Genomic DNA, 15,662 nt, shown 5'->3' on the forward strand with positions numbered 1-15,662 from the left:
TCGCGTTCCCAGCTCTCACCCCCCAACGACGTTATTTGCGAAATCATCGTCGTGGCTCCGGTGCGCATCCTGACGACGCGTTATCCGCTGACGACGACTGGCTACAAATACTTAACCATTGGTGTCACGATTAAGTCGCTGCGGTACGGTATACCATCGCCTTCGTACGTGGATATCGCCCTGGGAGACAAGCAAGGCAAGGAGATCTGTCTGACGCTCGATATGTGGAAAGGACTGATCGAGCGCAAACGCGACGTATTGGAGAGTCTGCGATCCAACCTCGTCGAGCCCGGAACCCGCTCCCCCTCGCCGATATCGATCGGAGACCTGACGCTGCGATTCGGATTGATAAACAACCTATCGATCTTGCGTATGGAGCTACCCAACGCGGCTCGTCTGGTGATGTCGATCACCACCGTGCACTCGCTATACGATTTACAATTTTGCGTCGATTGTGTTGTCTCAGCGTTGGGCGCTGCAACCGAGGAGGTGGACGCGAAATATTCGCGCTATCGGGAGATAACCCACAACGCGTGTAAGACGGGAACTTCGGTCAAGCATGCGATACGGAAGAGTGAATTTTTCGATCCCAGCAACATCGTCGACTGTGAGATCGCTGCGCTCTGTTTCAAATCCTAATGTCACGACGCATATTTACAAAATATATAATATATACACACAAAAATGTAAACACACATTGACATATGTATTTTTTATTTTGTCGCAATAAATAAGTACCGCTCGCGCGGAAATCTCATCTGCGTGTTCTCTCACTTTCTTTTCCCCTCCTTCCAGATCTGTACCTAACATATCTCGATGCGATCCCCGACTCCGCTTACCACACGATCACCGCGATTGCGTCATCCGCGATGCGCAAAGAGACGGATTGAAACAACCTTCGAACCGAAACGATGAAGAACAAAGAAAGGTAATCGAGATCCCGCGAAAACAACGACCTTGAACACGTTCGAACGTGTTTTCACACGCTCACCCTCCGCCCCACGCGACACGTCTAAAAAATAGAACGACCTTGAACACGTTCGCTCTTCTTTCAAAAAAAGAAAATACGTTTGATTTTCGAGCGGGATCGACGCTCCCCCTCGCGGGAGGACGACTCGCGATTTTTGCCGTTTGGGAAACGGGGGGGGCCGGAAAACCACGTCCGGCCCGTTAGGACAGAGAAAAGCGGGCGACGCGACAGTACGCGCCTCGGCGCGATCGACGACGCTCCCTCCTCGCGCACCGTCGGTAACGCGGTACCCCCCTTTCCCCGACCTCCTCCAGAGTACCCGAGTACAGAAGTAAATTTCCCCCACTTCTCGCCCCCCCCCACCAGCTGCTCCTCCCGGACCCCCCTCGCCCATCTCTTATGGCGTTCCCCCCGCGGGGAACGCGCCCCCCCGACCCCCGGATTTGTACCTGAGGCCAAAAGTATATATTCTTTAGCTACTAGTATGCTCCTGTACTTTTGCTTATCGTCCTCCGTGTAAATTGTGTCATCGGGTATTTTCTTGAAGATCAACTCGTAAATACCGGGTGTGCCGGCGTATCGTACGCCGTCGATATAAATGTTATCCGCTTTGTCCACGTCAAAACTTTTATTACCGAGCATCAATTTATTATTACCGAGATAAACGCCGTACGCTATGTCTATTGTTAGACAGGCGCCCAAAACCTCTGCGATGTAAATTCGGCTCAGTGGACCCAAGTGATCTTCCAACGATTCTATAAACCATTTTCGACCCTCCGACGTTTGCAATCAATTATGCACGGTCGTCCTGACCGAGTCGTCCGTGGTTTCGAAAACATTCGCGATTTCAAGAAATTCGGGACTTGTATGTTGCATGATTCGCGTCGGTGTAGAGGTTATCGGTGTAGAGGTTATCGGTCGTTTCGATTGATCAGATTTACACGGTGTCGATGACAGATCCGACCAGGAGTCTAATTGTTTCTTTTTTCTTTTCGGTGTAGCATCCTTCTCCTCCTCCCCGGATTTTCGCGTCAGCGTCGCTTTCCGTCGGCTCCTCTTTTTTCACCGCGGTCAAGCTCGAGTTGTCGACGATCTTTTTCAGCGGCCCGATGAGGGGTTTAAAGTGCGTGTCCAACTCAATGTCCTTCTCGATCTTATCGGTCTTCAAAGCACGAAGTTTTTTGTGAATCGAATTACTCGTTTTCGCAATATCTTTTACGATCTTCTCGCGCTCACGAATCGTCTCGCTCCCGTCGATCGCAGCCATCGTGGGGGGAAAAAAACAAAGCAGAGTGTCGATCTTTCTCTGTAACGCTAACGTTGTTTCACCTTCGACAACGTATCGGCAACGACTGACCGCTTTTGCGGTATCGCGAAAGTAGAGACCTGCCCCGGAGCTCCGAGGGGGGAGCGGGGCGGGGGGGAGGGCTCGAGGGCGAGGGGGAGCGAGGGGGGAGCCACTCGTTGGTGAGGAGGAAGGGGGAGGGGGGAGGACGACTCGATGGTGAGGGGGACCGGGGGGGGTCGGCGAGCGTGTCGGGACATGTTTATTAAATATTAATAAACATATCGTATTGACAAGGGTTACCGCCGAGGGGGGAGGAGGGGGGGGGTGTCGTCACTTTATCAGCGCGGGGGTATTACAAAAGCGCCGTTCGGCTGCTGGAATTTTTATTGGCGAATATAAATAAAACAGCGAGTTAGACACTTGACTCCGCAATGATCACACCGATGACGATTTAACCGTTGCGGAGTCCTCTTCCATGTTTTTTTCTAGGAAGAGCCGCTGTCTCTCTCGCTCCCATCCCCCCGTTCGCGTTATCTTTTCCTCGCGCGCGGTCTCTCTCTCGCTCTTACATTTTCAATTTTTTAGGTAAAAAAAAAGAAAAAAAATACCTTAATCTCGACGAGGGGAGGCTCCATGGCCGCGGCCCACCGACATCCGTCTCAATGCTGCCGCTAGTGCCTCCCGTGGATTTTGGCGGCCAGGGCGGTTGACGGGAGGAAGAGGAGAACCCGCGATGTGCACAATTTCAACCACGTCGAACACCAGCTCGTCCGCCAATCTCTCGTCCTCGGGTGTTGGACGATACGCGCGACCCTGCGCGAGGGAATCGGCGTAAGATTGCGCCCGCCCGCGTCCGAGAGCCGGGAGGCCGAGAGCGTTCCTCAGCGCTCGCCCGCGTGAAATCCCGGGTGGCGTGCCCACCTGAGCTGTTGGGAGCGGGGGCGCGGGTGGCTGACGCGGGGGAGCAGCGGACCTCTCTTCTTCAATTTCACTATCACTATCACTACTATCACTATCCTCTAAATTGTCAATATCAATATCGGAATTAAAAAATTCCGCGATACTAACGTTTAGCACAGGCCGCCCGCGGGGGAAAAGCCGGCCGCGTCCAACACCGAGCGTCCGCGGGATACGCGGGAAACGCGGGAGACGCGGGAGAGCAGCGGGCCTCTCCTCCTGATCACCCGCAAAGTCGTCGAAATCAAAATCGTTAAAATTAGAATCGTTTAAAATTTCACTGATTTTTACGTATTTCGCGTTATACAGAGGAAGATCGTACGGAGGCATCACAAAATAATTTTAAAAATCACAAAAAATACGGACTCGTCTAACGCGTGCACTGCTCTGCGACTGCAGTCAGAATGCCACTTTTTTTCCGTCGTGAGTAGTGATATCAATAAGAGTTCTAGGCGAGGATCTCAGGGGGGATAGTATTTATAAACAGATGTCATTTCACACTTCAAAAGCGAGCGTCGATGGCCCGACGACGTAGGTACTCGACCAAAAATTTTATGACTTAACCGTCGCGGTCTCTTCTCTTTATTTCTTCTGTCAGAAATATACGGGGTTAAAAAAGAGAAACAATGAAAAACGCCGGAAAAAAAAGTTGGCCTGGGAGTCTCTTCAGACATGTGTTTTTAGAGCAATTTATTGAGGTCTTTTTTTTCTTTTTGTGAACATGTGGGTCACAGGTTCACTGGATCACGTTCTATGCGGCGCCATTCGATTATGACGTTGCGCGTTATTTATTTTTTTCCTTCTTTTCTTCGTCTTCCTCTCGAAAAAGGACCGTCTTCTCGTTTGCGTGCTCTCTCGCGCGCGTTCTCTCTCGCTCCCGTCCCACGTTCGCGTTCTCTCTCGCGCGCAGTCTCTCTCGAAAAGGACCGTCCTCTCGTTCGCGTTCTCTCTCGCGCGCGGTCTCTCTCGCTTCCGTCCCACGTTTGCGTTCTCTCTCGCGCGCAGTCTCTCTCGAAAAGAATCGTCTCTCTCGTTCGCGTTCTCTCTCTCGCGCGCAGTCTCTCGCTCGCGTTTCTTTTCATTATAATAAATAATTGGGAGAAGGAAAGATAATTTTAGATACAGTGATATGCATTTTAATATATATATATATACATTTATTTCTCATGTAATGCATCGTGTACAATATTATCTGCAGCATACGCCAACAGTTCACAATCAATAATTGAATTCTTATCATAAAATTCACGCAAGATTCTAACTGCATTACATTTATCGGTGATACAATTTTGACGTAAAATGATTACAAATTGTTTAAATTTTTACTTACGCCATGAACATTTTGGCATAGTTGAAAATACACATTCTCGACGCAATGTTCTAGTTCGAACAAGAAGAGTACGGTTGACGGTTTCATGTACAAGCTGGTGTCGCACGAGGCCAATTTTACAATATTTGCGTCACGTATTTTAACGAGTTCCAGATCTCGAAACGCTAGCGATGATGGTCCTGCATGCGATGGTGACTGCACGAGTTGCTGAATATCCGCACGTCTTTCGATGAACGTCACCCACGTTGCATGAAGCAGAATTATCCGATTGCCTCGGTTATTGCCGATATGTATATCCACAAAGGACATAGGTCCCACGTTGATCCCAATATCCAAATATTTATAAGCTGTTGCTGTCAATGCGTATCGTCTGCCTAGTATACGAACCGCGCGACGCTCCAACGAAATGCTATCTAAAAAATAATGAGATTACTTTCAAAATAATACAATTCGCAAAAAAGATATAAAAAAAATATAAAGCACTATAAATTATACAAAACTTACTTGTTTTCACACGTTGGAGTTTCAACATCGAATGCATCGTCGTAACCATGTTACGTTTTATGACGTTAATATGCCATCTATTGCCATTTGCCACAGTATGCACTAATGCCCTTAGGGGGCATTGTCATGTGCAAACAGTTATCGACCTGAAACTAATCAACATCTACTGTCCGGACAAGGAACGAACGTGAGATGTAAAGCAAATGTTGAATGGGAACCAGAACCTATGCGATGTGTTTCAGGTCCGCTCACGATAAATATTTACATAAATAGTTATATTTATGGAAAAAATACAAGAGACCTTTTTTGTAGATCGTTAAATTTTCTACAAAAATGTGTATTGATTATTTCATAATTTTTTATAGTCGATATGATACAAAATTCATAAGAAGCAAAAACAAGTTTTATAAAATTTATCAAACTTTAACTTTGAATATCTTTTGAACGGTTGAATTTATGAAAAAATGATAAGATCTTTTTTGTAGAGCGGTAAATTTACTACAGAAAATCTATGTGGCGCAATGCTGTATTACTGTTTGTTAGATAGTTATAAAATTTTTTTCTATCTTACTAAATAAAAAATAAAAAATAATAAATTTCTTTTCGCCAGTATATAGAATAACAATTAAAGTAATTTAAATCGACCTGACTGGCAATATATATAACGTCTTTCCGATATGAACATTGAAAAACTGTGAGCCAACTTGGTTTGTCGGATTCACACAGCACTTTTTTCAGATCAATATCGAGACATTATTAATTTTGACCATAATTTTGGTCCGTTGATGTAATTTCTAAATTAAATAGTTTTTAATTTTTAATTTTAAATAGTTTTTAATGTTCATATCGGAAAGACGTTATATATATTGCCAGTCAGGTCGATTTAAATTACTTAAAAAATAAAAAATTGCGATGAGCGACCTGTTAATAATAATATTAAGGGCTAAAATTTTAACAGGTATCTTTTTTTACCTTCCTGAAAGTATATATGCTATTCGTAAAATGAAAAAAAAAGTTGCCCCAAAATGACACACCCTAGTGCACAGGTAATTGTCGCATTGCTTATAACTTATAATTAGGAGCATAATTTTGCTGTATAAGGTGAGTTGCTAGAAATAATTTGTACCTCAAAGCAGTTATTCTGTCATTGAAGCACATTAATTTATAATCAATTAAATGCATATTACTTTCATATCAAAAAATTTGTTTTTCTCGATTGTCATCAACAAGATTCACTCTTTATCTATACATTTCTCTCGATTACTGTAATATATTTATATTTTCCCTTTTTTTATAAGTTAAAACTAGCAGAGAATTCTGCGTTCCATGTAGTCGTTTTTCTGAGAGATATGTTCTTACAAACACTTAAAACGAAAATTGGTATTTTTTAAAAGAAAAATCAAACAATTGATTACGCACTGAAGTTGTGATTTTTATATGAAGAAAAGATATATCGCACCGATATATTATGGCTGTATTTCGATATTTACTGCAATTACTGAAAATCTATAGTTTACGTCACATGTGTTATAGATTTTCAGTACTGGCAGTTTAGTACAATGAATTTTGAAACGCAGCCTATAATGTCAAACTATTGACAAACGTCGAGAGTCGTAAATTTAATGGACTTTCGATTTCACTATCCACATTAACCACACAAAATTTCAGTTTCAATTATATTTCCAAATCACTTTAAAATTGTATTACAAATATAATTATGTTCAACGTTTTCATTGTTTTTACATTTTTGATACCTCTATATTTGCAAAAATAGAACATTTAAACATCTTATATTTTAACATAATCTCTCTCTCTCTCTCTCTCTCTCTCTCTCTCTCTCTCTCTCTCTCTCTTTCTCTCTCTCTTATCTGACTAACAAAAGAATACCGCGCAGTACTTTGATCAGAACGAGAACTACTGTCAACACTGTGTTATGTATTCTCGTTCTTACCTACACATTTAGCTATCTAGTTAGATATCTTGTTTACATATATTGATACATACTTATTATGATACGTTAGACCTGTCAGTTCTCAGAGATTTCCCAGGACAGTTAGACTGTTCTCCTTAAACCTCGTATTGAAGAATCTTCCAAAGAGCCACATGGTGGTAAACATGTGTTAACCATAGCTAATTGTTCTAAAAGTTGTATTCTAATCGGCACACAATTTCAATATTTCGATCGATTCAGATGGTAAGTTACACCTCCACTTATTTCAACAAATATATAGCGTAGAGGTACGTTTAAATAATTCGTAAGAAGGAATTCGAAATATACATTTCTGTTCCTTTAATTTTGAAAAGATTACCTTCTAAAAATTATTGTCATCAGAAATTTAGTTCTTTTAATAAATATATTTAAATACATTTTTTATTATTGTTATGAGCAATGATATTGCTATTATTGCTGTTTTTTTTTTCGTTGTCATATAAACGAGTTCAAGTTTACAGTTTTATCTTAAAATCTTGTACTCAGAGATTTCAAATCTCTAAGTAAAAAGTTTCTGGTTTTATATAATGTATCCTTTTCTTTCACTTTTTTTCTCCCGACTGCTGCCAACCTTCGGTTGGCGAAGACAAAAGAGTATGCGTTTCACGGAGGCCGAATCTTTGTTACCTTAGTTCTCGATAACTACAACATACTTTGATATGTGCTTCCGTATATAAGTTTCTTATTGATCAAGCAGGGTTTATAGCGTATAATTATCATTAATCGTTGTGTTAATAAAAAAGCGAAAAAACGATATATTACATTTATATGTTCTCTTATTGGCTATCGACTGAGTTACAGAGGAAATTGATTAACCAATGACATGCATCCACATGGGGAATTTTAGTGAGATTTTAGTTGCCTCTATGGACTTCGGAAGAACGTATAGCTTTTCTATTCATCGCAGCACGCTCATTGGATATCGCGCGGCGTGCACGATGTTATCGCGCGCGCTGGCTGCTCTATTGCTCACATGTCATATTTGGCCGGTAGTTAGAGGTTAAGTTTGTTTATACAAGTTTAATCTTTACAAAATTAAATAAAAATATATTAAATAGTGTGATAAACAGTAATACACTGCCTAATACAAGTTTGTTTATTGAGTCATTTCCTCGGAAATACCATGTGGTATCAGGTATCTTATATGTGTGTATACATACAGGGTGTCAAGTAATAATTAAGCGGATCACTGCTCGTGATGGGCAGCTAGAGCGGGTAAAACTGAATCGAAGTCTTACTGTTTTGTAAGTATTTCAATAATTAATAATAAAATAATCATTAAAGACACGCGAATCAAGATGCGTTTGTGCGATTCGACGAGAAGGAGCAGTCAAATGTTTACGTTGCTATTAGGCCGCGACGAGACATTGGGAGGAACGCTAATGTTTATAACAAAAATTATTAACTATACATAAGTGAAACTCATTGTCATTATTGTTTATAAAGCACTCCTCTTTCATAATATTTCGCTATGCACATAACGTAAACTGCTCCTTCTCGGCAAATCGTGTGGATGCACACTGATTAATTCTCTTATCTTTATTAATTAATTTCTCATTAATTATTGAGAAACTTACAGTACGACAAAAGACGTTTAATTTGATTCAGTTTAAATCGCTCTTCCTGTCCACGAGAAGTGGTCCGCTTATTATTACCTAATACCCTATATATATATGGTTATATATAATTGTAAATTTATTATACAGGGTGCCCCAGAATTCTTGGTACTTTTCTCACATATAGATAGAGCGAGCCAAACTGAGTCGAAAAGTCATGTACCATTTTGCAATTTTCGCAATAGTTAACGAGTTATTAATGATTAAAAATCGACGTATTAGCCCGCCCTCCGCCAAATCCAAGCGCGCGGCGAGATGCGGCCGCCCCGCGGTCGGCGCGCGGGCAGTTGTTTACTACAAGCGGCGCGTAACGCCGGGCCCCTGTCCTATAAGCGATGATAGTTTCTCGCCTTTTTTAAATAGAAATAAAATTTTCTAACAACATAGAAATTTTTTTTGTGCGTACGTATGTACATATGTGTGCACATGCATACACAGGAAAATATCAATTCTACTGCTTAAAAAAGCGATTACTCAATTTACTTTTTTTTTTTTAGTAAGTAACGGTTGTTTTTAAGCAAGAATATTTTCTTGATAATAGTCTTAAAATGTACAAATTTTAGAAAGAGTCTTTATTATGTACTCGAAAAAAGGATTTATACTCCTTCAAAGAACATAATAAAATTTTATCAAAGAAAAGTCAAAATAATAAGCAAATCAAATTTTTGTTTTAATTTTATATTTTTAATTGAATAGTTAAACAATTAGAATTTAGAATATTATTTGTTTTAAGTAAAGAGAGTGATGAGTGTATTTTAAGATTATTATAAAAATAAAATATTCTTTGCGAAGATGACCGTTAAAAGAAGGGAAATGGAGTAATTGGTTTTCTTAGTACTGGAATGATATTTTTTGCGCGTGAATTGTGCATGAATAGCAATCGCGATATAAGATCGCGAGCCAAAAAATAATTTTTTTTTCTGTGGCAAGAAAATGATAGAGCGCTATCATTTCCACACCACCTTGCGGTAGATAGCATGGCGCATTTTTTTTTTAAGTAGTGTCCCCAGTAGGTTTAATCCAGTTTATAAAAATATTTTAATGCAAGAACTGTTCGAAGTGCTCAAAAAATATCATTCCAGTGCTAAGAAAACCAATTACTCCATTTCCCTTCTTTTAACGGTCGCATCTTCGCAAAGAATATTTCATTTTTATAATAATCTTAAAATACACTCATCACTCTCTTTACTTAAAACAAATAATATTCTAAATTCTAATTGTTTAACTATTCAATTAAAAATATAAAATTAAAACAAAAATTTGATTTGCTTATTATTTTGACTTTTTTTTGATAAAATAGTATAATGTTTTTTGAAGGAGTATAAATTCTTTTTTCCAGTACATAATAAAGACTTTTTCTAAAATTTGTAATGAATACATTTTAAGATTATTATCAAGAAAATATTCTTTCTTAAAGAACCCCGTTACTTACTAAAAGAAAAAAAGTAATTCCAGAATTACGATTGTGTTGTACATAATAGAAATTCAAGTATTAAAATTGCGTACATAAGTAAAATTCGGGAATTACAATTATGTACATAATTTTAATTCCCAAAAATTTTTTATGTCATAACGTAAAATAAATTCAGAATTAATATTTGGTCTAGACATAATTGTAATTCTGCATTTTCAATTATAGCTTAATAATAATTCGATAAATTATAAGTATGTCTAGACATAATAATAATTTCTTTTCTTTAAGTATCGATTTAATTTGATAAAATTTTTATAATGATATTTGTTCAGGATTGCAAGCACCGCAATCAATAACCGCGATCGATGCCGGTACCGCCATCCCTGAGCCGCCCCCTGAACGAGGCGACTTCGCGCCGCTCCCCCCGCGTCATCCCTGACCGCTCGGTCTCTCACGTAGCGCGATCGATCCGGACACGCGAGGATCCCGTGATCCTGCGAAACGCGCCGATTGGCCAAATTCATTGTCGCGTCACCAAATGCTTCGGAAACTAGCCCGCGAGAACGCCGGTCCTCAGTAGAAGCGACTCGAAGAACTCGTGCGGTACTCCAGCTTGAGTTGCTCCGTCCTGAGTCAAGCTTTACTCGACTTCACGCGGAGTTACGCCCCGTCGTGTGTCTGCGCCGCAATTAGTAGGCCGCCAGTGCATCGTGCCACGGTTCGACGGCACTCGCAACCGCGCCGTTTGCGCGCAATCGCTTCCGCTATCACGGTGTGGCGACGAACATTTACGCCACTGAGCGTCCGCATTTTCGCCCTCGCATAACGAGAGGTGAGCGCTAACGTATGTGCGCGTCTCCGCGTGACATCTTTGCGCCCCACGAGCGCTCGAAGCAGTGCGTATTCACACGCGTTAACCACGCGCCCGGCGCAACTTCTAGCCGCGCCTCCAATTGTAAAGGCCACCGGCTAACTGCATAGATCGAAAATAAAATTGTGCTGTGCATCATCGAAGGAGTAATCGAGTGTCTCATCATTTTCCGCATTCCTGATCCCTGTCGGGGTCGACCCGGCCTGCCTTGCTCCAATTGGCGAACCGGAGTTCGGCCCGTTACGCCCGGCCAAGAATTTCGCCAACAATATTAAATAGTAAAATGGCGTGCCGTATACGCACACGTAAAAAATATCACTTTAGTGCTAAGAAAACCAATTACTCAGTTTTCTCTTCTTTTAAGTAACGATGATCTTTACAAAAAATGTTTTCTTAATAATATTACTTAAAATAAATAATATTCTACATTCTAATTATTCAGTTCTTCAGTTAAGAATACAAAATTAAAACAAAAATTCAATTTGCTAATTATTTTGATAGGAGAAGTCAAGGCTATGAGGATCAGACGCAAATCACAGTGCGTAATATCAGAAATAACTGATTTATTCGTCGTTTTGATACATTACATCGATCCGTACGTTTCGGCTCAGCTTTGAGCCATCTTCAGCAGTAGTTACAGAAGTTAAGTTACACGTTCTCCGTACCGTATGGTGAGTTTACTGATTCAAAGTATCAGAAACATAGACCAATTGATCCATATCTGTAAATTTGTTTAATTAATGTTGAGATATTAAAAAGATCCCTTAGGAAACTCACCATTTGGTCTGAAAAACATGGAATACAGAGCCATGCGTACATAATGAATACTCTCTGGCTGAGAAGACTTGACGATCTTTATCGACACGACACATGCACAGCAATGATATGAAAGGTCTTGCAAGAAGATTATGTCAAGACATAATAAAAATTGGATGAATTAAAATTATGTGTACACATAATTTTAATTCATTTTTATTATGTCTAGACATAATTTTAATTCATCTAATTTTTATTATGTCTAGACATAATTAAAAATTGAGAATTAAAATTATGTTATGACATAATTTTAATGCACCGAATGAAAATGATGTTTAAACACATATTTCTTTTAAATTTTGAATTAAAATTATGTCTAGACATAATAAAAATTAGATGAATTAAAATTATGTCTGACATAAAAATAAATCCGCATTTTTATTATGTGTACACATAATTTTAATTCATACAATTTTTATTATGTCTACACATAATTTTAATTCAGCCAATTTTTATTATAATTCCGCATTTTTATTATGTGTACACATAATTTTAATTCATACAATTTTTATTATGTGTACACATAATTTTAATTCATACAATTTTTATTATGTCTAGACATAATAAAAATTGGCTGAATTAAAATTATGTGTACACATAATTTTAATTCATTTTTATTATGTCAAGACATGATTTTAATTCATTTTTATTATGTCAAGACATATAATAAAAATGAATTAAAATTATGTCTTGACATAATAAAAATGCGGAATTATTTTTATGTCAGACATAATTTTAATTCATCCAATTTTTATTATGTGTACACATAATTTTAATTCATTTTTATTATGTCTTGACATAATAAAAATGAATTAAAATTATGTCTTGACATAATAAAAATGAATTAAAATTATGTGTACACATAATTTTAATTCAGCCAATTTTTATTATGTCAAGACATAATAAAAATGAATTAAAATTATGTGTACACATAATAAAAATGCGGAATTATTTTTATGTCAGACATAATTTTAATTCATCCAATTTTTATTATGTGTACACATAATTTTAATTCATTTTTATTATGTCTTGACATAATAAAAATGAATTAAAATTATGTCTTGACATAATAAAAATGAATTAAAATTATGTGTACACATAATTTTAATTCAGCCAATTTTTATTATGTCTAGACATAATTTTAATTCTGCCGCTAGGGAATTTTTAAGTCCATTCTTATGAATCAAGCTTGAATTCGATGTCTAGGTATCCCAGGTTGCCGATGACGAGGTCCAGATAGTGCGCTTCATAGTTTTCGGTATCCAGGTGTTATCGTACGTTGAATTCGATGTCTAGGTATCCCAGGTTGCCGATGACGAGGTCCAGATAGTGCGCTTCATAGTTTTCGGTATCCAGGTGTTATCGTACGTTGAATTCGATGTCTACGTGTCCCAGGTTGCCGATGACGAGGTCCAGATAGCGCGCTCCGTAGTTTTCGGTGTCTAGGTGTATTAATACCTTGAATTCGATGTCCACGTGTCCCAGGTTGCCGATGACGAGGTCCAGATAGCGCGCTCCGTAGTTTTCGGTGTCTACGTGTATTAATACCTTGAATTCGATGTCCACGTGTCCCAGGTTGTCGATGACGAGGTCCAGATAGCGCGCTCCATAGTTTTTGGTGTCCAGGTGTAATCGTACGTTGAATTTAATGTCTAGGTGTCCCAGGTTGCCGACGACGAGGTCCACATAGTGCGCTCCGTAGTTTTCGGTGTCTACGTGTATTAATACCTTGAATTCGATGTCCACGTGTCCCAGGTTGTCGATGACGAGGTCCAGATAGCGCGCTCCGTAGTTTTCGGTGTCTAGGTGTATTAATACCTTGAATTCGATGTCCACGTGTCCCAGGTTGCCGATGACGAGGTCCAGATAGCGCGCTCCGTAGTTTTCGGTGTCTAGGTGTATTGATACCTTGAATTCGATGTCCACGTGTCCCAGGTTGCCGATGACGAGGTCCAGATAGTGCGCTTCATAGTTTTCGGTATCCAGGTGTTATCGTACGTTGAATTCGATGTCCACGTGTCCCAGGTTGCCGATGACGAGGTCCACATAGTGCGCTCCGTAGTTTTCGGTGTCTACGTGTATTAATACCTTGAATTCGATGTCCACGTGTCACAGGTTGCCGATGACAAAGTCCACATAGTGCGCTCCGTAGTTTTCGGTGTCCAAGTGTAATAATACGTTGAATTTGATGTCTAATTTTAATGAGGTTTGTTAATTATTTTGGCTAAAATTTGGGAAAAACGAATTCGTAATTTCGACCGGCCAACATGTCGAATTAACACCTAGACACCGAAAACTACAGAGCGCGCTATCTGGACCTCGTCATCGGCAACCTGGGACACGTGGACATCGAATTCAAGGTATTAATACACCTAGACACCGAAAACTACGGAGCGCGCTATCTGGACCTCGTCATCGGCAACCTGGGACACGTGGACATCGAATTCAAGGTATTAATACACGTAGACACCGAAAACTACGGAGCGCACTATGTGGACCTTGTCATCGGCAACCTGGGACACGTGGACATCGAATTCAAGGTATCAATACACCTAGACACCGAAAACTACGGAGCGCGCTATCTGGACCTCGTCATCGGCAACCTGGGACACGTGGACATCGAATTCAAGGTATCAATACACCTAGACACCGAAAACTACGGAGCGCGCTATCTGGACCTCGTCATCGGCAACCTGGGATACCTAGACATCGAATTCAAGCTTGATTCATAAGAATGGACTTAAAAATTCCCTAGCGGCAGAATTAAAATTATGTCTAGACATAATAAAAATTGGCTGAATTAAAATTATGTGTACACATAATTTTAATTCATTTTTATTATGTCAAGACATAATTTTAATTCATTTTTATTATGTCAAGACATAATAAAAATGAATTAAAATTATGTGTACACATAATAAAAATTGGATGAATTAAAATTATGTCTGACATAAAAATAATTCCGCATTTTCATTATGTGTACACATAATTTTAATTCATTTTTATTATGTCTTGACATAATAAAAATTGGCTGAATTAAAATTATGTGTACACATAATTTTAATTCATTTTTATTATGTCAAGACATAATTTTAATTCATTTTTATTATGTCAAGACATAATAAAAATGAATTAAAATTATGTGTACACATAATAAAAATTGGATGAATTAAAATTATGTCTGACATAAAAATAATTCCGCATTTTTATTATGTCAAGACATAATTTTAATTCATTTTTATTATGTCTTGACATAATAAAAATGAATTAAAATTATGTCTTGACATAATAAAAATGAATTAAAATTATGTGTACACATAATTTTTATTCAGCCAATTTTTATTATGTCTAGACATAATAAAAATTGTATGAATTAAAATTATGTGTACACATAATAAAAATTGTATGAATTAAAATTATGTGTACACATAATAAAAATGCGGAATTATAATAAAAATTGTATGAAAAAATTGTATGAATTAAAATTATGTGTACACATAATAAAAATGCGGATTTATTTTTATGTCAGACATAATTTTAATTCATCCAATTTTTATTATGTCTAGACATAATTTTAATTCATACAATTTTTATTATGTCAAGACATAATTTTAATTCATACAATTTTTATTCTTTCTAATAAAAATTGGATGAATTAAAATTATGTGGGTATAATTAAAATTCAAAGTTTGATCATCTAAACATTTATGTATTTAGATAAAATTTTTATTCGTTGAATTAAAATTATGCCTTGACATAATTTTAATTCTGAATTTTAATTATGTCTTGACATAATAATAATTGTAGGATTAAAAATTATGTCCTGCTATAATAAAAATCTGGTTTTATTTTTATACACGTTGTGCGTTGTATTTGAGCATAATTTTAATTTAGTAAATTAAATAA

This window comes from Temnothorax americanus, unplaced genomic scaffold (genome assembly GCF_048541705.1).
Source record: "Temnothorax americanus isolate GAGA-0224 unplaced genomic scaffold, ASM4854170v1 Scaffold220, whole genome shotgun sequence".
NCBI lineage: Eukaryota > Metazoa > Arthropoda > Insecta > Hymenoptera > Formicidae > Temnothorax > Temnothorax americanus.